Genomic DNA, 23,839 nt, shown 5'->3' on the forward strand with positions numbered 1-23,839 from the left:
AATATCAGCAATTGACGGAAATTATATGAAAAATCCTATTTTTCCAGAAGACGAAGGGAGCCAAAAGGAGGGGCCGCCATGGGCCCCCCATAGGCCGGCGCGGGCCCTGCCCTGGCCGCGCCGCCATGTGGGGAGGGGGCCCACAGCCCCCTCTGGCCGCCTCTCCTTCGCGTACTTCTTCACCCAGAAAACCTAAGCCACAGGGAGTTTCAGAGAATAGACAGAGCCGCCTCTGCGGGGCGGAGAAACACCAGAGAGAAAGAGCTCTCCGGCGGGCGAGGAATCCGCCGGGGAAATTCCCTCCCGGAGGGGGAAATCGACGCCATCGCCATCGTCATCGAGCTGGACATCATCTCCATCATCATCACCAACATCTCCATCATCATCACCGCCATCTCCACCGCTGCATCTCGTCACCGCTGTAACAATTAGGGTTGGATCTTGATTGTTTGATAGGGGAAACTCTCCCGGTATTGATTTCTACTTGTTATTGATGCTATTGAGTGAAACCATTGAACCAAGGTTTATGTTCAGATTGTTATTCATCATCATATCACCTCTGATCATGTTCCATATGATGTCTCGTGAGTAGTTCGTTTAGTTCTTGAGGACGTGGGTGAAGTCTAAATGTTAGTAGTGAATTATGGTTGAGTAATATTCAATGTTATGATATTTAAGTTGTGGTGTTACTCTTCTAGTGGTGTCATGTGAACGTCGACTACATGATACTTCACCTTTATGGGCCTAGGGGAGTACATCTTGTATTCGTTTGCTAATTGTGGGGTTGCCGGAGCGACGAAACCTAAACCCCCGTTAGTATATCGGTGCGGGAGGGATAGCGAGGATCTCGAGTTTAAGGCTGTGGTTAGATTTATCTTAATTACTTGTATTTGCGGATGCTTGCAAGGGGTATAATCACAAGTATGTATTAGTCCTAGGAAGGGCAGTGCATTAGCATAGGTTCACCCACACAACACTTATCAAAACAATGAAGATTAATCAGCTGTATGAAGCGAAAGCACTAGACTAAAATCCCCGTGTGTCCTCAAGAATGTTTGGTCATTATAAGTAAACAAACCGGCTTGTCCTTTGTGCTAAAAAGGATTGGGCCCCTCGCTGCAATTATTTCTCTCGCATTTTACTTACTCGTACTTTATTTATCTGCTACATCAAAACCCCCTGAATACTTGTCTGTGAACATTTACAGTGAATCCTTCATCGAAACTGCTTGTCAACACCTTCTTCTCCTCGTTTGGTTCGACACTCTTATTTATCGAAAGTACTACGATACACCCCCTATACTTGTGGGTCATCAGCCGCCTAGTCCCTGTGGGCCTCGTCACCGTGGGCGTCAACGACGTCCCCAGGCGGCGAGGCGCTGTTGTGGCTCGACCGCGCCGGGGACTCCGGCCACGGCAACCACTGGGCCTCTTCCCAATCCGAGTGGGGGTCTGAAGCCGCCCGCTGCTCCACCGCAGCAGCCCGGAGCTCCGCCTCCTCCTTGAGGCGGAGTGATGCGTGCAGTGGAAGAAAACAGTAAAGAAAAATTGCAGTAGATTGTATGCGATGTAAAGAATAGGACCGGGGTCCACAGTTCACTAGAGGTGTCTCTCCCATAAGATTAAAGCATGTTGGGTGAACAAATTACAGTCGGGCAATTGACAAATAGAAAAGGGCATAACAATGCATATACATTATATGATAAATATAGTGAGATTTAATTGGGCATTACGACAAAGTACATAGACCGCTATCCGACATGCATCTATGCCTAAAAAGTCCACCTTCGAGTTATCATCCGAACCCCTTCCGGTATTAAGTTGCAAGCAACGAGACAATTGCATTAAGTATGGTGCGTAATGTAATCAACAACTACATCCTTAGACATAGCATCAATGTTTTATCCCTAGTGGCAACGAGCACATCCACAACCTTAGAACTTTACATCACTTGTCCCAGATTTAATGGAGGCATGAACCCACTATCGAGCATAAATACTCCCTCTTGGAGTTAAGAGCAAAAACTTGGCCAGAGCCTCTACTAATAACGGAGAGCATGCAAGATCATAAACAACACATAAGTAATAGATTGATAATCACCATAACATAGTATTCTCTATCCATCGGATCCCGACAAACACAACATATAGTATTACAGATAGATGATCTTGATCATGTTAGGCAGCTCACAAGATCCAACAATGAAGCACAATTAGGAGAAGAAGACCATCTAGCTACTGCTATGGACCCATAGTCCAGGGGTGAACTACTCACTCATCACTCCGGAGGCGATCATGGCGATGAAGAGTCCTCCGGGAGATGATTCCCCTCTCCGGCAGGGTGCCGGAGGCGATCTCTGAATCCCCGAGATGGGATTGGCGGCGGCGGCGTCTCCGGAAGGTTTTCCGTATCGTGGCTCTCGGTACGGAGGGTTTCGCGACGAAGACTTTAAGTAGGCGGAAGGGCAACGCGGGGGCCACACGAGGGCCCCACACACCAGGGCCGCGCGGGCCAAGGCCGGGCCGCGCCGCCCTGTTGTGGCGGCGCCTCGTGGCCCCACTTCCTTTCCCCCTCGGTCTTCCGGAAGCTTCGTGCAAAAATAGGACCACGGGCGTTGATTTCGTCCAATTCCGAGAATATTTCCTTACTAGGATTTCTGAAACCAAAAACAGCGAGAAAACGACAAGCGGCTCTTCGGCATCTTGTTAATAGGTTAGTGCCGGAAAATGCGTAAATACGACATATAATGTGTATAAAACATGTAGATATCATCAATAATGTAGCATGGAACATAATCGATACGTCGGAGACGTATCGGCATCCCCAAGCTTAGTTACTGCTCGTCCCGAGCGGGTAAACGATAACAAGGATAATTTACGGAGTGACATGCCATCATAATCTTGATCATACTATTGTAAACATATGTAATGAATGCAGCGATCAAAACAATGGTAATGACATGAGTAAACAAATGAATCATAAAGCAAAGACTTTCATGAATAGTACTTCAAGACAAGCATCAATAAGTCTTGCATAAGAGTTAACTCATAAAGCAATAAATCAAAGTAAAGGTATTGAAGCAACACAAAGGAAGATTAAGTTTCAGCGGTTGCTTTCAACTTATAACATGTATATCTCATGGATAGTGTCAATGTAAAGTAATATAACAAGTGCAATATGCAAGTATGTAGGAATCAATGCACGAGTTCACACAAGTGTTTGCTTCTTGAGGTGGAGAGAGATAGGTAAACTGACTCAACAATAAAAGTAAAAGAAAGGTCCTTCAAAGAGGAAAGCATCGATTGCTATATTTGTGCTAGAGCTTTTATTTTGAAAACATGAAACAACTTTGTCAACGGTAGTAATAAAGCATATGAGTTATGTAAATTATATCTTACAAGTTGCAAGCCTCATGCATAGTATACTAATAGTGCCCGCTCCTTGTCCTAATCAGCTTGGACTACCGGATCATCGCAATACACATGTTTCAACCAAGTGTCACAAAGGGGTACCTCCATGCCGCTCTGTACAAAGGTCTAAGGAGAAAGCTCGCATTTTGGATTTCTCGCTTTTGATTATTCTCAACTTAGACATCCATACCGGGACAACATGGACAACAGATAATGGACTCCTCTTTAATGCATAAGCATGTGGAAGGAATTAGTGTTCTCATATGAGATTGAGGATATATGTCCAAAACTGAAACTTCCACCATGATTCATGGCTTTAGTTTAGCGGCCCAATGTTCTTCTCTAACAATATGCATGCTCCAACCATTAAGGTGGTAGATCTCTCTTAATTCAGACAAGACGGACATGCATAGCAACTCACATGATATTCAACAAAGAATAGTTGATGGCGTCCCCAGAAGCATGGTTATCGCACAACAAGCAACTTAATAAGAGATAAAGTGCATAAGTACATATTCAATACCACAATAGTTTTGAAGGCTATTTTGTCCCATGAGATATATATTGCAAAGGCGAATGATGGAATTTTAAAGGTAGCACTCAAGCAATTTACTTTGGAATGGCGGAGAAATACCATGTAGTAGGTAGGTATGGTGGACACAAATGGCATAGTGGTTGGCTCAAGGATTTTGGCTGCATGAGAAGTATTCCCTCTCGATACAAGGTTTAGGCTAGCAAGGTTATTTGAAGCAAACTCAAGGATGAACCGGTGCAGCAAAACTCACATAAAAGACATATTGTAAACATTATAAGACTCTACACCGTCTTCCTTGTTGTTCAAACTCAATACTAGAAATTATCTAGACCTTAGAGAGACCAAATATGCAAACCAAATTTTAGCAAGCTCTATGTATTTCTTCATTAATGGGTGCAAAGTATATGATGCAAGAGCTTAAACATGAGCACAAAAATTTCCAAGTATCACATTATCCAAGACATTTTAGAATTACTACATGTAGCATTTCCCGATTCCAGCCATATAACAATTTAACGAAGAAGTTTCAACCTTCGCCTGGAATATTATGAGTAAAGCCTAAGGACATATTTGTCCATATGCAACAGCGGAGCGTGTCTCTCTCCCACACAGTGAATGATAGGATCCATTTTATTCAAACAAAAACAAAAACAAAACAAACCGACGCTCCAAGCAAAGCACATAAGATGTGACTGAATAAAAATATAGTTTCAGGGGAGGAACCTGATGATGTTGTCGATGAAGAAGGGAATGCCTTGGGCATCCCCAAGCTTAGACGCTTGAGTCTTCTTAAAATATGCAGGGATGAACCACGGGGGCATCCCCAAGCTTAGAGCTTTCACTCCTCTTGATCATAGTATATCATACTCCTCTCTTGACCTTTGAAAACTTCCTTCACACCAAACTTCAAGCAAACTCATTAGAGGGTTAGTGCACAATTAAAAATTCACATATTCAGAGGTGACACAATCATTCTTAACACTTCTGGACATTGCACAAAGCTACTGGACATTAATGGATCAAAGGAATTCATCCAACATAGCAAATACAGCAATACGAAATAAAAGCCAGAATCTGTCAAAAACAGAACAGTCCGTAAAGACGAACCTGAAAGGGGCACTATACTTGCTCAAATGGAAAAACTCAAAACTAATGAAAGTTGCGTACATATCTGAGGATCACGCTCGTAATTTTGCAGATTTTTTAGAATTTTTACAGAGACTTATGCCAGAATTCATGACAGACAGCAATGCTGTTTCTGCGCAGCGATCCCAAATATAACATCAACTTTAACATAGAAACTTTACTTGGAACAAAAACATGATAAGGAGAGGTTGCTACAGTATTAAACAACTTCCAAGACTCGACAATACAGTAAATAAAATAAAACATTGGTTATCTCCCAAGAAGTTTTTTCTTTATAGCCATTAAGATGGGCTCAGTAATAAGAGTTGAAGCAAAAGAGAGCATCAAGAAGCAAATTCAAAACACATTTAAGCCTAACCCACTTCCTATGAAAAGGAATCTTGTACACAAATAGATTCATGAAGAACAAAGTGGCAAGCATAGAAAAGCAACACAAGTGCAATTTCAAGATTCTTAACATAAAGAGGGGAAACTTAATATTATTAAGATGCATATAACCATGTTTCCCTCTCTCATAATAACTTTCGGTAGCATCATGAACAAACTCAACAATATAACTATCACATACAACATTCTTGTCATGAGCTACATGCATAAAATTATTATTCTCCACATAAGCATAATCAATTTTATTAGTTGTAGTGGGAGCAAATTCAATAAAATAGCTATCATTATTATTCTCATCACCATAATCATCATACATAGGAGGCATATTGTAATCATAATTAATTTTCCCCTCAATAGTAGGTGGACTGAAAATATCATATTCATCATTGCAAGCATCATATATAGGAGGTAAAGTATCATCAAAGTAAATTTTCTCCTCCATGCTTGGGGGACTAAAAATATCACAACCAGACTTCCCCAAGCTTAAATTCTTCCATAGCTTTAGCAATAATGGTGTTCAAAGAGTTCATGCTAATAACCTTGCTACAACTATTTTGCAAACAAAGTTCCATCGGTTTTTTAATTTTCTCTTCAAACACATCATGTCCTAATTCAAGATAAATTTCATAAAGATCTCTAATTTTTTTGTTGTTTTCCATTATGCCTAACTAGTGAAAATAAAAACAAGTACAGGACTAGACATGATAACAAAATAAATTAAATGCAAGTAACTATTTTTTTTTGTTTTTGATATAGAGAGCAAGACAGTAAATAAAGTAAAACTAGCAACTAATTTTTGTGTGTTTTGTTTAAGTGCAGCAAACAAAGTAGTAAATAAAATAAAGCAAGACAAAAAACAAAGTAAAGAGATTGGGAAGTGCAGACTCCCCTTGCAGCGTGTCTTGATCTCCCCGGCAACGGCGCCAGAAATTTGCTTGATGCGTGTAGTTGACTCGTCCGTTGGGAACCCCAAGAGGAAGGTGTGATGCGCACAGTAGCAAGTTTCCCTCAGTAAGAAACCAAGGTTTAATCGGACCGAGTAGGAGTCAAGAAGCACGTTGAAGGTTGATGGTGGCGAAATGTGATGCGGCGCAACACCAGGGATTCCGGCGCCAACGTGGAACCTGCACAACACAACCAAAGTACTTTGCCCCAACGAAACAGTGAGGTTGTCAATCTCACCGGCTTGCTATAACAAAGGATTAACCGTATTGTGTGGAAGATGATTGTTTGCAAAGAAAACAGTAAAGAACAATTGCGATAGATTGTATGCGATGTAAAGAATAGGACCGGGGTCCACAGTTCACTAGAGGTGTCTCTCCCATAAGATTAAAGCATGTTGGGTGAACAAATTACAGTCGGGCAATTGACAAATAGAAAAGGGCATAACAATGCATATACATGATATGATAAATATAGTGAGATTTAATTGGGCATTACGACAAAGTACATAGACCGCTATCCAGCATGCATCTATGCCTAAAAAGTCCACCTTCAGGTTATCATCCGAACCCCTTCCGATATTAAGTTGCAAGCAACAGACAATTGCATTAAGTATGGTGCGTAATTTAATCAACAACTACATCCTTAGACATAGCATCAATGTTTTATCCCTAGTGGCAACAGCACATCCACAACCTTAGAACTTTACGTCACTTGTCCCAGATTTAATGGAGGCATGAACCCACTATCGAGCATAAATACTCCCTCTTGGAGTTAAGAGCAAAAACTTGGCCAGAGCCTCTACTAATAACGGAGAGCATGCAAGATCATAAACAACACATAAGAGCAAGTCTAACAGGCCCCGTATATTTTCGCCCCGTATAACACGAGTAAAGGGCCTCGTATCCGATTTCGCCGGCCAAAAACTCGGACGAGCTAGCGAGCCCGTATCCCCACCCCGTAAAACAGAATATTCTGTTTTACGGGGTGGGATACTGAGCTCTGCTAGCTCGTCCGAGTTTCCGGCCCCTTAAAACAGGGTTTTAGACAGCAATTTGCACAACAATTTCACATCAAACATAGCACATCCAAAAATATGTGATGCATAATTCATAGTTTTAACATCACAACACGATCATAGGCAATGTTCAAGCCACGGAATTCCCAAATGTGATCAACCATCAACGGATCCATCACAACCGGCGCCACCGCTCGCCGGAGACTCACCTTGATCACGAGCTTGACGCGCAGCCTTCTTCCTCGCAATGATGTCCGCCTTGGTCTCCTTCCACCACGCCAGCTGATCCTCGTCCATGCCGTCGGTGCGCATTGATACGTCTCCAACGTATCGATAATTTCTGATGTTCCATGCTTGTTTTATGACAATACTTACATGTTTTGCTTGCACTTTATGATGTTTTTATGCGTTTTCCGGAACTAACCTATTAACAAGATGCCACAGTGCAGTTCCTGTTTTCTGCTGTTTTTGGTTCCAGAAAGGCTGTTCGGGCAATATTCTCGGAATTGGACGAAATCAACGCCAAAGATCTTATTTTTCCCGGGAGGCTCCAGAACACCGAAGGGGAGACGGAGAGGAGGCCCAGGGCCCCGACACCACAAGGCCGCGCGGGCAGGCCCCTGGCCGCGCCGGCCTATGAGGAGGGCGCCCTGGTGCCCCTCTGACGCCGCCTCTTCGCCTATTTAACCCCTTTCGACCTAAAAACACCGCACCACTTGACGAAACTCCAGAAAGACTCCAGGGGCGCCGCCGCCATCGCGAAACTCCAATTCGGGGGACGAAGTCTCGTCCCGGCACCTGCCGGGACGGGGAAGTGCCCCGGAAGCCATCTCCATCAACGCCATCGCCTCCATCATGCTCCGTGAGTAGTTCCCCCATGGACTACGGGTTCTAGCCGTAGCTAGTTGGTATTCTCTCCCCATGTACTTCAATACAATGATCTCATGAGCTGCCTTACATGATTGAGATCCATCTGATGTAATCGGTGTTGTGTTTGTTGGGATCCGATGGATGATACATTATGATTAGTCTATCTATAAAGTTTGTGAAGTTATTGTTGCTGCAATCTTGTTATGCTTAATGCTTGTCACTAGGACCCAAGTGGCATGATCTTAGATTTGATCTCTATAATTATTGCTTAGATTGTATCTACAAGTTGTATGCACATGTCACTGTCCGGAACCAAAGGCCCCGAAGTGACAGAAATCGGGACAACCGGAGGGGATGGCGGTGATGTGAGGGACACATGTTTTCACGGAGTGTTAATGCTTTGCTCCGGTGCTCTATTAAAAGGAGTACCTTAATATCCGAGTAGTTTCCCTTGAGGCCCGGCTGCCACCGGCTGGTAGGACAATAGATGTTGTGCAAGTTTCTCATTGCGAGCACGTACGACTAAATATGGAAAACATGCCTACATAATTAATGAATTGATGTTCTTTCTTAATGCCTTATCAATCCTATCAATTGCCCAAGCTGTAATTTGTTCACCCAACACTTGTTATTGGAGAGTTACCACTAGTGTAGATAGCTGGGAACCCCGGTCCATCTTTCATCATCATATACTCGTTCTACATGTCAACTATTTTCTGGTACCATTGCTCTCATATTACTACTACCGTAGCTGTGTTACTGTTACTATTGCTCTCATATCACTGCTACTTTCACATCACCCCTGTTGCTAGTGCTTTTCCAGGTGCAGCTGAATTGACAACTCAGTTGTTAAGGCTTATAAGTATTCTTTACCTCCCCTTGTGTCGAATCAATAAATTTGGGTTTTACTTCCCTCGAAGACTGTTGCGATCCCCTATACTTGTGGGTCATCAAGACTATTTTCTGGCGCCGTTGCCGGGGAGGCATAGCTCTACTCATAAGTTCACCTGGGGAGTACACTCTACCTCTCTCTCTGCTTTTACTTTATTTTGTCTTGCTAGTTTATTTCTGTCTAGTTTATTTGTGCTTAGTTTATTTCTGTCTAGTTTTACTTTGCTTAGTTTACTTTTGTCTAGTTTATTTTTGTCTTGTTTTATTTGTCTCATATACCCAAAAATCCATAAAAATTTGAAAAACCAAAAAATTAAAAACTGTTGTTATGGGAGAACCAACAAACTACTTGGAGCTTATAGAATGTTATAATAATTATAGAGAATCAAGAACTGGTAAAATAATGAGTGCTATGATAGAAAAATTGAATACAATGGCTAGAATCTTGCTTAGACGCCATGATATAAACTGTTGCTCTCAACAGGATACTAAACATCTTAAATTTCAATGTGGCTCTAGTGAGGAATTTTTAATTAAGAACTATAATCGGAATTGCTATATTCATTATGGGTTCGAAGAGGTAGAACAATTTGTCTTATTTATGGGAGCCTCCGAGATAGAATCCTTCATGGTTGAGAATTATGAAACTTGTGCTATTTGTAAGGACCTTAAAGATTATGTCTCTACTATCCTTAATTCTTGCATAGAATGCTACGAGTAGGAATCCTTATATCCTTGATTATAAAGAGAGACACATTAATGCACAAGAATGCACTCACAATTTGCAGGAACCGGTGGAAGAAGAAATTGATGAACCTGAAAGCTCATTGGATGAAAAAGAGGAGGAAATTGATGAACATGAAAGCTCATTGGATGAAAAAGAAGAGGAGAGTGACGAACAAAAGGAGGAAGAATGGATTAGCTACCCATGCCAACCTTCTAATGAGAGTAACTCTTTATCTCTTACATTATTTGATTGTCCTCCATGCTTACCGAAAGAGGTTGAATGTTATGTTCCTGTGGATTCTCTTGAAATATTTCCTATAAGTAAAATTTGTGAGAATAATTATGCTACTGTTATTTATGATAATCCATGCTACTTTGATAAATCTTATGATAATGCTTTGTTTGTGCCTGATGTCGAAATGCATGGTACTAAAGAATTTTGCTTAGCAAATGTTTATGATAAAGCTCTAGATGATGGTCCTATGTTACTTGATAATATTAATTGTACTACTAATGAAAATGGGATTGGAGAGTTCTTGACTTATTCTATGAGTCCCATATCTATTGAGATTGATCACCTACCTTGTTATATTATTAATAAAAGTAAGTTTGAAAGTTTTAATTCCACTATTCTTGAGATTGATAAAAATTATGTGTTTGGAAATCATGAAGAGTATGCTGCATGTGATAGTTATATTGTTGAGTTTGTTCATGAAGCTACTGAAAATTATTATGAGAGAGGAAAATATGGTAGTAGAAATTTTCATGGTGCTAAAACACCTCTCTATATGCTTAAAATTTTGAAGTTACACTTGTTTTATCTTCCTATGCTTGTTACTTTGCTTTTCATGAACTTGTTTATTTACAAGATTCCTTTACATAGGAAGCATGTGAGACTTAAATGTGTTTTGAATTCGCTTTTTGATGCTCTCTTTTGCTTCAAATACTATTTCTTGCGAGTGCATCATTAAAACTGCTGAGCCCATCTTAACGGCTATAAAGAAAGAACTTCTTGGGAGATAACCCATGTGTTATTTTGCTACAGTACTTTGTTTTATATTTGTGTTTTGGAAGTTGTTTACTACTGTAGCAACCTCTCTTTATCTTAGTTTTGTGTTTTGTTGTGCCAAGTGAAGCCTCTAATCGAAGGTTGATACTAGATTTGGATTTCTGCGCAGAAACAGATTTCTATCTGTCACGAATCTGGGCAAATTTCTCTGTAGGAAACTCAGAAAAATATGCCAATTTACGTGCGTGATCCTCAGATATGTACGCAACTTTCATTAGTTTTGAGTTTTCTGATTTGAGCAACGGAAGTACCATTTTAAAATTCGTGTTTACTGGCTGTTCTGTTTTGGCAGATTCTGTCTCTGTTTTTTGCATTGTCTCTTGTGGACTTTATGTGAGGCTTTCTAGACGTGGAGAGCTGTAGCTAATGTTTTATTGAGTTCTTGCAATGTGTCACTACAGGACCAAGGTGGATTCAAATTTTTTTTTTGAGTACTAACCCCTCTAATGAAGTTTATGAGAAGTTTGTTGTGAAGGAAGTTTTCAAGGGTCAAGAGAGGAGGATGATATATGATCAAGAAGAGTGAAAAGTCTAAGCTTGGGGATGCCCCCGTGGTTCATCCCTGCATATTTCAAGAAGACTCAAGCGTCTAAGCTTGGGGATGCCCAAGGCATCCCCTTCTTCATCAACTTATCAGGTTCCTCCCCTGAAACTATATTTTTATTCAGTCACATCATATGTGCTTTACTTGGAGCGTCTGTGTGTTTATTTTTCGTTTTGTTTATGTTCGGATCCTAGCAATCCATGCTTGGGAGAGAGACACGCTCCGCTTTTTCATATGAACACTTGTTCTTCGTTTTACTTTTAATGTTCAATGAATAAAAGTTGGAAGCTACAATATTTATCTTTATTTGGTTGGGAAAAGAAAATGCCTCATATGTCTTGGATAATTTGATACTTGGCAATTGTTTTGAGCTCTCAAGTAGATCATAAGTTTTTGCATGTAGTTTAAACCTATTAGTGGAGAACTACCATAGAGCTTGTTAAAATTGGTTTGCATAATTGATCTCTCTTAAGGTCTAGATATTTTCTGGTAAAAGTGTTTGAGCAACAAGGAAGACAGTGTAGAGTATTATAATGCTTGCGATATGTTCTTATGTAAGTTTTGTTGTACCGGTTCATACTTGTGTTTGCTTCAAATAACCTTGCTAGCCTAAGCCTTGTATCGAGAGGGAATACTTCTCATGCATCTAAAATCCTTGAGCCAAAACCTATGCCATTTGTGTCCACCATACCTACCTACTATGTGGTATTTCCTGCCATTCCAAAGTAAATTGCTTGAGTGCTACCTTTAAATAATTCAAAATGCTTCTCAATTTGTGTTAATGTTTCATAGCTCATGAGGAAGTATGTGGTGTTTAGCTTTCAACCTTGTCATTTACTTTTGACGGACTCTCATATGGACTAGTGGCACATCCGCTTATCCAATAATTTTGCAAAAGAGCTGGCAATGGGATTCCCAGTCCCAAATTAATTAACTTAAATAGACACTCCTCCATGGTTTGTGATTGTTGGACGGCACCCGAAGGATTCGGTTAGCCATGGCTTGTGTAAGCAAAGGTTGGGGGGAGTGTCATCATAATAAAACTAAAATAAAAAGGCACTCCTTCATGGTATGAGATTGTTGGCAGTGCACCCGAGGATTCGGTTAGCCATGGTTTGTGAAAGAAAGGTTGGAAGGAGTGCCACCCAAAAATAAATAAAATGGGAGCCGCTCTTGGGAGTCCGGTTGATGAGGTAGTTAGTGTGCCCACTACCATTCGTTGACAACAACAAACACCTCTCAAAACTTTACTTTTATGCTCACTTTATGTTTTCAAAATCAAAGCTCTAGCACAAATATAGCAATCGATGCTTTCCTCTTTGAAGGGGCCATTCTTTTACTTTATGTTGAGTCAGTTTACCTACTTCCTTCCATCTTAGAAGCAAACACTTGTGTCAACCGTGCATTGATTCTTACATACTTGCATATTTGCATTCATCATATTACTCTATGTTGACAATATCCATGAGATATACATGTTGAAAGTTGAAAGCAACCGCTGAAACTTATATCCTCCTTTGTGTTGCTTCAATGCCTTTACTATGAACTTATTGCTTTATGAGTTAACTCTTGTGCAAAACTTTTGATGCTTGTCTTGAAAGTACTCTCCATGAAAAGTTTTGCTATATGTTATCTACTTGTTAGCAACTATAGATCATTGCCTTGAGTCACTTCATTCATTTCATATGCTTTGTAATAGTATGATCAAGGTTATGTAAGTAGCATGTCACTTCGGAAATTATCTTTGTTATCGTTTTACCTGCTCGGGACGAGCAGAACTAAGCTTGGGGATGCTGATACGTCTCCAACGTATCGATAATTTCTGATGTTCCATGCTTGTTTTATGACAATACTTACATGTTTTGCTTGCACTTTATGATGTTTTTATGCGTTTTCCGGAACTAACCTATTAACAAGATGCCACAGTGCGGTTCCTCGTTTTCTGCCGTTTTTGGTTCCGTAAAGGCTGTTCGGGCAATATTCTCGGAATTGGACGAAATCAACGCCAAAGATCTTATTTTTCCCGGAGGCTCCAGAACACCGAAGGGGAGACGGAGAGGAGGCCCGGGCCCCGACACCACAAGGTCGCGCGGGCAGGCCCCTGGCCGCGCCGGCCTATGAGGAGGGCGCCCTGGTGCCCCTCTGACGCCGCCTCTTCGCCTATTTAACCCCTTTCGACCTAAAAACACCGCACCACTTGACGAAACTCCGGAAAAGACTCCAGGGGCGCCGCCGCCATCGCGAAACTCCAACTCGGGGGACAGAAGTCTCGTCCCGGCACCCTGCCGGGACGGGGAAGTGCCCCCGGAAGCCATCTCCATCAACGCCATCGCCTCCATCATGCTCCGTGAGTAGTTCCCCCATGGACTACGGGTTCTAGCTGTAGCTAGTTGGTATTCTCTCCCCCATGTACTTCAATACAATGATCTCATGAGCTGCCTTACATGATTGAGATCCATCTGATGTAATCGGTGTTGTGTTTGTTGGGATCCGATGGATGATACATTATGATTAGTCTATCTATAAAGTTTGTGAAGTTATTGTTGCTGCAATCTTGTTATGCTTAATGCTTGTCACTAGGACCCAAGTGGCATGATCTTAGATTTGAGCTCTATAATTATTGCTTAGATTGTATCTACAAGTTGTATGCACATGTCACTGTCCGGAACCAAAGGCCCCGAAGTGACAGAAATCGGGACAACCGGAGGGGATGGCGGTGATGTGAGGGACACATGTTTTCACGGAGTGTTAATGCTTTGCTCCGGTGCTCTATTAAAAGGAGTACCTTAATATCCAGTAGTTTCCCTTGAGGCCCGGCTGCCACCGGCTGGTAGGACAATAGATGTTGTGCAAGTTTCTCATTGCGAGCACGTACGACTAAATATGGAAAACATGCCTACATAATTAATGAATTGATGTTCTTTCTTAATGCCTTATCAATCCTATCAATTGCCCAACTGTAATTTGTTCACCCAACACTTGTTATTGGAGAGTTACCACTAGTGTAGATAGCTGGGAACCCCGGTCCATCTTTCATCATCATATACTCGTTCTACATGTCAACTATTTTCTGGTACCATTGCTCTCATATTACTACTACCGTAGCTGTGTTACTGTTACTATTGCTCTCATATCACTGCTACTTTCACATCACCCCTGTTGCTAGTGCTTTTCCAGGTGCAGCTGAATTGACAACTCAGTTGTTAAGGCTTATAAGTATTCTTTACCTCCCCTTGTGTCGAATCAATAAATTTGGGTTTTACTTCCCTCGAAGACTGTTGCGATCCCCTATACTTGTGGGTCATCACGCATCATCATGATTTCCCTCTCCTCGGCCAAGAGCTCCTTCATGGCCTTGGCTTCTTTGGCTGCGATCATCTTTATGTCAAGCTCCTTCTTTGCTTGCACCTTGGCAAGCTTCACCACACTCTTCTTGTCGGTGATGAGGAGCTTGGTCTCCAACGTCTTCATCGTCAATGCTTCCTTGGACTTCATGAGTTGATCCAACTTCTCCCGGAAGCTAGCTGCTTCTTGTTCTACCTTGACCCTCTCCTTGGCCTTCTTGTTGCCCTCGGGCTTGCCGGATCAACCTCAACCACCTCCTCCTCGTCACCCTCATCCTCCTCCTCCTCATCAATCTCTTCGACGTTGCACTCGGCATCGAATGCATCCATACCGGCGTCCAAATTCACCGCGGATTCGTTGAGCATGTCCATGTAGGATGTTGTGGACTCAACATCGAACACCTTGTCTACGTCAATGGTGGATGGCGGCGGCGCGAGCGGCGCATCGGACGGAACGGAGGGAGGAGAGGGCGTGGCCTTGGAGGGCGGTGGAGGCGCGAGGCCGATGCGGTTGATGGCCTTTGTCCGCACCTTGGCCGGCGCGACGCCCCTCGGCCCGGCCGCCTTGGTCTTCATCCTGGCCCCCTTCTTGGCAGCCGGCGGGGCTTGGGCCGGAGAAGCTGCGGCCGGCGCTGCTGCGGCCGCCGGCGCAGGTGATTTGAAGAATACCTTCGGAATCCTCTTCCTCTTCGACGGGATGGTGGCGGAGATCATGGCCGACACCGCCCCGGCGTTCGGCGCAGCTCCGACGGCGACATCGACCACCGCGGGCGGAGGAGATGCATCGCCGGCGGCAGGCGGCTCTTGCGCACGGTCCATGGAAGCGGGATCCGGCCGGGAAGGGCGCGGGGGAGGAGATCGGTCGGCGGCGGCGGCGGTTGGCTTCGGCGAAATGCTTCGCGCGCCGTGGAGTGGGCGATGCTGGTTTCACCCACTATCCCCGCTCCCACCCCGCACAAGTAGGGGCGACGACCCGCCCCGTAGTCCAAAACAGCAAAAATCGATGCGGGGGCCGTTTTTACGGGGCGTGCTAGACGGCCGGGTAGACGCGAAACCCTCAAATCGGCGGTTATTATACGGGTTTGCCCCTTTTACGGGGTCTGTTAGACCTGCTCTAAGTAATAGATTGATAATCACCATAACATAGTATTATCTATCCATCGGATCCCGACAAACACAACATATAGTATTATAGATAGATGATCTTGATCATGTTAGGCAGCTCACAAGATCCAACAATGAAGCACAATTAGGAGAAGACGACCATCTAGCTACCGCTATGGACCCATAGTCCAGGGGTGAACTACTCACTCATCACTCCGGAGGCGATCATGGCGATGAAGAGTCCTCCGGGAGATGATTCCCTCTCCGGCGAGGGTGCCGGAGGCGATCTCCTGAATCCCCCGAGATGGGATTGGCGGCGGCGGCGTCTCTGGAAGGTTTTCCGTATCGTGGCTCTCGGTACAGAGGGTTTCGCGACGAAGACTTTAAGTAGGCGGAAGGGCAACGCGGGGGGCCACACGAGGGCCCCACACACCAGGGCCACGCGGGCCAAGGCCTGGCCGCGCCGCCCTGTTGTGGCGGCGCCTCGTGGCCCCACTTCTTTTCCCTCTCGGTCTTCTGGAAGCTTCGTGCAAAAATAGGACCCTGGGCGTTGATTTCGTCCAATTCCGAGAATATTTCCTTACTAGGATTTCTGAAACCAAAAACAGCGAGAAACAAGAATCGGCTCTTCGGCATCTTGTTAATAGGTTAGTGCCGGAAAATGCGTAAATATGACATATAATGTGTATAAAACATGTAGATATCATCAATAATGTAGCATGGAACATAAGAAATTATCGATACGTCGGAGACGTATCACGGAGCTGCCTCTCCTGCCACGCGAGGCGCCTGGCCTCCTGGCGCCTCTCCTCCTCGCGGCGGAGCCTGGCCTCCTCGCGCCGCTGCCTCGCTTCCTCCTCCCGGCGGGCCTGGTCGAGCAACGCCCAGGCCTCGGTATCCTCGACCGCCTGCTGGGCCTCCTCCTCCATCACGAAGGTGCGGATGAACTCCGCGAGATGTGGCCAGTTGGCCTCGTCCTCCGCCTTGGATAGCGCCATAACGGCGCGCATCTCCGGGTCGTCTTCCTCCTCCGGCTACGGCAGCAGCGGTGCGGGTTGCGCCAATGCCGCGCCGACGCGGGCGGCCTCTCCAATGTAGAGACCGCCGTGGTGTCCCGAACCCTCAGCGCCGGCGGAGGACGGCGGCTGCTGCTCGCCTCACCATCGTTGGTGCCGGGAGCGAAAGCCCTCTTCGGGGCCATGGCGGCGGTTGCGCGTGCGTGGGGAACTGTCGACTGTAGTTGGGAAGTGGACTGGAAAGGGACATATCCCTCCGAGTCCACATTTAATAGGACGCGCGCCCCCCACCGACAGTTGGGCCGAGGGAGGCGAGCAGGCGACCAGGCGGACATGCGAGGACGCCCCGTGCCATCCGCGGCCACGCAAACCTGGCCTATATTTGGGCCGTGTTTGGGTCGTCCCAGACACCGCGGCCATCCACATTTGCGATGCTTGGCTGCGTTGGGCCGCGGTTTTGTCCGTTTCAACCCATCCAGACGCGCGGGCGCGGGATGGGTCGCCGCGTTGGAGATGCCCTTACAAGATGTATATATAGGCGGTGGCAACGATCCGTACCCTCGCTCCGCTCGTCAGAAGTTATCCTCCTTTTAGTATATGAATTTGGATCATAATATAACAAACTTCACCTTGAGACAAATTCCATCTTGTAGCATGAACTTCAACAATCTCCTGAACAACAAAGCTTGCTGGCACCAACATCTCCACTTGGACTAAACAGTTATACCAACCAAGCTCGAGCAAAGCTCAAACTTGGCAACAGAAACTGACTTGTCATCATATCAGCAGGATTATTACATATCAACTGAATTATCATGAGTACTTATCTTGCATATCTTTATTTTACCTTGTGCAACAATGTCGCGAGCATAATGGTACTTGACATCAATGTATTTTGTCCTCTCATGGAACATTTGATCTTTAGTAAGGTATATGAAACTTTGACTGTCACAAAACAAGTTAATGCAAGAATCATGTCCACAAAGCTCAGCATATAAATCTTTCAACCAAACAGACTCTTTGCAAGCTTCATCAATAGTCATATATTCTGCTTCAGTTGTAGATAGGGCAACAACAGGTTGTAACATTGTTTTCCAACTCATGGCACATCCACTAATAGTAAACACATGACTTGTGAGCGACCTTCTCTTATCCAAGTCGGCAACAAAATCTAAATCCACATAGCTAGCGAGTCCCTCACCGGTTTTGCCAAACTTCAAGCAAGTTTTGGATGTGCCACGAAGGTACCTGACCACTGAACAACTTTCCAATGTTTTTTACCAGGATTATCCATGTATCGACTGACCAAACTCATAGCATATGACCAATCAGGACGATAACAAACCATGGCATACATCAAGGAACCAACATCACTAGAATATGGAACTCGTGACATGTACTCAATATCTTCATCGGTACTAGGACATTGCAATGCTGACAATTTGAAGTGAGGAGCAATATGTGTACTAACATACATTGCATCATGCATATTAAAATGTTTAAGGACTTTCTTAACGTAATTTTGCTTACTAAGAAATAACACACTCGACTTTCTTTCTCTCACTACAAGAAAAGTTCTAAGAAATAACACACTCGACTTTCTTTCTCTCACTACAAGAAAAGTTCTTATCAACAACGTCAAATTTTCGGCAGCTAATGGATGTTTTTCGTCGCCTATGAGACTAAGCCAACGATATGGGTTTTGTGGTGCATATCGCGTCACCTAGGGATTTACCACGGTTTTTTCGGTGCGTCGTGTTTTGGTGCCAATTGGCCACAAAAAATTGGACCGTTTGCAAAAGAGTTTTCGGGAGACCGTTGACTGCTGACATCATACAAACTGACACATGGCAGACGTCGTTTAGTGTCCAATAACACCGTTAACCGGCTGAAAACCTGTGGTAGATGGTAGGCCAACACAAGGCCTGCCACGCCTTAAGCAGGCCGGCCCAATAAAAAAATATTGGATCGACCCACTTAGTTTGCGGGCCGAGCTAGTTGACTTTATTTGACCGGTCAACTATATAAATGGGTTGGCCGTTAGTTATGTGGGTTGGGCCCAATGTCTTGGTTTGACTGGTCAAAGACTAAATGGGCTAGCAAATTTAGTTCGTGAGCCGGCCCAACAGAGTAGGTTTGATCGGTCAAACATTTATAAGGGTCGGCCCACTATGTCAGTGGGTCAGGCCCTCAGGCCTAATGTCTTGGTTTGACCGGTCAACAAGACAACTGTGCCGACCCAATTAGATGGCGGGCCAGGCCAGAATTATTTGTTTGACTAGTCTATTTGTAACCTTGATCGGCCCACCCCAGTTAGTAAATGGGCTGGCCTAACCTTATCTCTTTGCTCGGTCAATTCATTGGATTGGGCTGGCCTAATAAGTAAGTGGGCCGTCCCAATAGGTAAGTGGTGCCGCTTAAAAGTAAGTGGGTCAGCCGACCCAATAAGTAAGTGATGCCACTTAAAAGTGAGTAGGTCATCCCAATAAGTGGATCGGCCTAATAAGTAAGTGGCCGGCCCAATAAGTAAGCGGTGGGTCTGAGAACGTTTCACTGATCAACTTGCATTCTGAGCCGGCCCAGTTAGGATTATCAAAAGACGCGTTAAATTTCATGGGCCGGTTTAACTGCGGCCTACTAAACTAATTGTGAAAGCCAATTACAGTTAAAAGTTGATATCAATGAAATACACAATTACAAACATTTAACAACCACTTAGTGTTTCACATTGTAGCATTGTGTCTAATTCATTTAAATATCATTTCAGATAATAAACTAAATTAAATAATTTTACAAATAAAATAATAACGAAAATTACAAGGCAATTAATGTTCCCAAATAAAAAATTGCATATAATCATGGAGGGCTCCTATTAGCATCATCATTAACACGCTGGTATTTGGCAATCGCCTTGATTAAATCCTGTGTACTCTTTTTCAACATATCAGCTACAGATCTTAGAGCAGTAACACCTAGTCTTTCTGCACAAAGTACAGCCTTGAGATATTTATCATTTGAAAGAAATTGTCTAGGTTGGCCGCTATGGGAGGATGCATCGGAAAAAGTTTAAAACTTTTTTAGGCCTCTAATCTGATGAGCTGATAATATTGCAAAAAGAATTAAACGATGAACTATGAAAACATGTATTAAGTATTGTCGATATCAAATAGTCACTGCAAAAATAAGCATAAGATAATGTATGAAAGATGTGTTAAGCATAGACTTACATTATATCGTTGCATAGGCTCACTACGTATCCTTTTTTTGACGCTTATCTTCTAATGAGGACTGCTTCATTAGAACTGCACTCTGGTAATATTATAAACATAGTTAGAACAATGAACTATTCAAATATGTATTATGCAATGTAGAATCAGATAATAACAGGTAGTAGAAATAAGCACAAGCTAATGTATGAAACTTGTACTAAGCACAAACTTACATTATATCGTTGCACAGGCTTACTGCAGATCCTCTTTTGGCGTATATCTTCTAATGAGGATTGCTTCATTACAACTGTATTATGATAATATTGCAAACATAGTTACAACAGTAAACTATTCAAACATATATTATGTAATGTAGATATCAGATAATAACATGTAGCAGAAATAAGCACAAGATACTATATGAAACATTTACTAAGCACAGACTTACATTAGATCGTCGCACTGGCTCGCTGCAGGTCCTTCTCTTGCATGCACTAGTCGTGGTTGACATGCCTGTCAATTTAGGCTCAGCCATTAGGTGAAATGTATATCTTCCTGCTCCATTATCCTCAATCTGTGTTTAGATATCACATTCAAAACCAAATCAGCTGGTTTTAAATAACAAAAACAATTGATCTGCCAAATAAATAAGCTAATATTTATCGGATATTAGATTTAAACCAACTAGATGTTGCTTTGCATGAGATAAGAATTTCAGATATTTAGATTTAGAGTCGGACGTGAATATAATTGTAATGCCAAGGTTTTCCACATAAAGCTTACCGGCGATGGCCTCGCTCCGCTCATCAGAAGTTATCCTCCCTTTTTCTATATGAATTTAGATCACAATATAACAAGTGATCTTCGCACTACACTTGGAAAAGACCTTCCGTGTGCGCCAAAAACCTTAAGAAGGCGATCTATACTAGTGTTGGTTATTTTCTTTCTTACCCACCTGAAATTCAGAAACAAAATAAGGAAAAGCAAAGACAAAACCTTGCCTAGGCTGTATCTTTCCCTACCTCAAATCAAATGGATCTAACCTAATAGTAGGAGGCACAGAGAGCGTTCGTATTCTCTATAGTGAGAAAGGATATATGGAGATAGTATTCTGGTGAAAACTAATTTAGAATAATTTTTTCGCGCAAACAACCTTTGAAATTTCCAAAAATTCTTAAAAACTTGTTGCGAGAAAAGTGTTGTTTTATAAAAAAATGTGAAATTAGGATTTCAACTCACATTCATTTGGGATGTGAGAAAAAACAAATAACGCATGATACGGTGATGTTGTTTGTTTTTCAGTGTCCATTACTGGGTTTGATTTTTCTCATATACCTTCCATATGAATTTGAACTTGAAGCGTTACATGTTTGCAGAACATCAATTCCTAAAAAAAATTCATATTTTTAAGAAATTTCACATCGTTTTTTTTCTTTATTTATACTGACACATGGTTTTCACCATATATTTCTCAGGAGTATGAAATACGTAATCCCTGCAGTCGGGCCGTTTTGTTTGCAAGTGTTTTTTATGGGCAAGTGCAGTCCCACTGTTAGTTCACCACTTTACGAACCCGCTCGGGCCTTCGTCATCGGACTGGAATTTGACCGGAATAAGATGGACGTGGGCTGCATAATTGGTCCATCATGTCGTTACTGGTGATACAAAATTTAGTGACACAGGATATATATTCTAACCCGCTCCCCCCGTCCCCCCGTGCGGCGGCGCTGCGCCGCACCGGGGCTCCACCTGCCGCCGCCCTAGTACCCCTCCCCACGCCCTCCCTTCCCTCCGCCGCCGCCGAAGGCGCTGCCGGGCAAAGCTCGCGCGGTGTGGCGGCGGCGGGGCTCCTGCTGGTCGCGGCAAGGCTCGGCGACGGCGGCGCTCGCTCTCGGGCCTTGCGGTGGTGGTGCGGGCAACGGCGGCCGGAGGTGCGGCGACCGGCGGGCAGATGGCGGTGGGGTGGTTGGGCTCGATCTGGTCCCGCATGGGCCTGGAGGCCCCCGAGCTCCTGCACCATGTTCCGGCGCGGGTTGCATCGATGGTCTGCGGCTCTGCCCGCATCACTTGGGCGTCGGGGCGGCGGCCCCGACCTTGGCGGCGGCCTCCTCCTTCCGTCGGAGATGGCCAGCAAGATATGGTGGATCTTGGGATCTCATGTCTTGCAGAATAAAGGCGGCGGTCCTAGGGCCTCTCTTGCGTGAAGAGGAGGACCTACCGGAGGCCTGGACTCGTGATCTGGCCGAAGGGTTGAGTTCCGGAAGGCTCCGCCGACGAATGTAACAGTGCTCTGCCTGGAGTTTGCTGGATCGGAGGTATTCGGTCGTGCGCACCCATGCTTTTATTCCGACCGATTGGTTCTGGAGGGAGCGGCGCGAAGCTCTTTTTCTGTGTTGACATCAAGTGACTATGGATCCATGATGAAAGTCGGAAGAAGAGAATTTCATGAAGGCCGGAGGGGAGGACTAGCTGAGGGAGGTTCAAGTCTCCATGCTGTTGAGAGACTGGCTTGGTGTTCCGGGCTTCACAGCAGCGGGATGAAAGTGGGGGTGACAACACAGGTGAAGCGCAGAGTCCTACCTTTCAGGGTGAAAACCCAAGGTCTGGCCTTAACTGGTTGTGCCTGGCAATGGCCTTGGTGGAGGATTTGTTTTGAGAGCGGGGACTATCTTCAGGGTGAAAACCTAAGATCTTTGATCGGGCGACGATGGTGTTTGAGCACTGTTCCCTTCTTGGAGGCGTCGTTTTTTGGAGAGTCCGTAATTCAGGTGTTGTCTTGGTGGTGGATGTACTGCTGTTGTTAGGCCCGAGATACTGTAGCGGGGCTTTTGTTTCTTAGTTTTCTTTTCCTTTTTTTGGCTGTGTGCATCCGTAGTGCCATTAGGGTGATGCGTTGTTGCAGAGGCTGGGTGTAATTGGTATCTTCTTGATATTAATATATTCCCGTTATCGAAAAAAAAAGTCGTTACTGGTGCAAATCACATACAGTAAACGTGGGCCTCCAGCTATCGATTCGTTGGTGGTGTTCCTTCTTCTTTTTCCGGAAAAGATTAGTGGTGTTCCCGAGCGAAAGTCCCAATTGAGCTGACAAGGCAATCTCAGTTTGTCATCCTCGTCTCTCTCTGGCCAACACAGCCGGTTGACTGTTCTTAACTAGAGATAATGTATAATAAAGCAAACTAAATATGGCTGGGTGGGGATATAAGTAAATGATGATGTTTATATGAAAGATGTACTTTCGTACTTGCATTGGCATTCAGGTCAATGACTTGTCGATGCCGTACTTTCTAGGAGACATGGTCACGTCAGCTAACCCAACAAAGCATATGATATGGACAGAAAGCAAAATGTGTATCACATATATGCGGCACAAATAATTTATATTTACCTGTGCTGATCCAGGCAATGGCAGGAGAATAATGCCGGAGCATATTATAATCTCTAGGGATCACCTGGCGAGGCTGCAAATGTCTCCCGAGACCTCAATGAATATCCTACAACCTGCATAAGAGGACAAGGTCAGGCACTTCACTCTCACGATTTGAATACCATGCTGTGGACGGGGCCTACGTATGCTGCATTGCATGGTGCAGAACAACAAGTAATTCATCTTTACACTGTATTCAGGT

Source organism: Lolium rigidum, chromosome 1, assembly GCF_022539505.1.
Source record: "Lolium rigidum isolate FL_2022 chromosome 1, APGP_CSIRO_Lrig_0.1, whole genome shotgun sequence".
Taxonomy (NCBI): Eukaryota; Viridiplantae; Streptophyta; class Magnoliopsida; order Poales; family Poaceae; genus Lolium; species Lolium rigidum.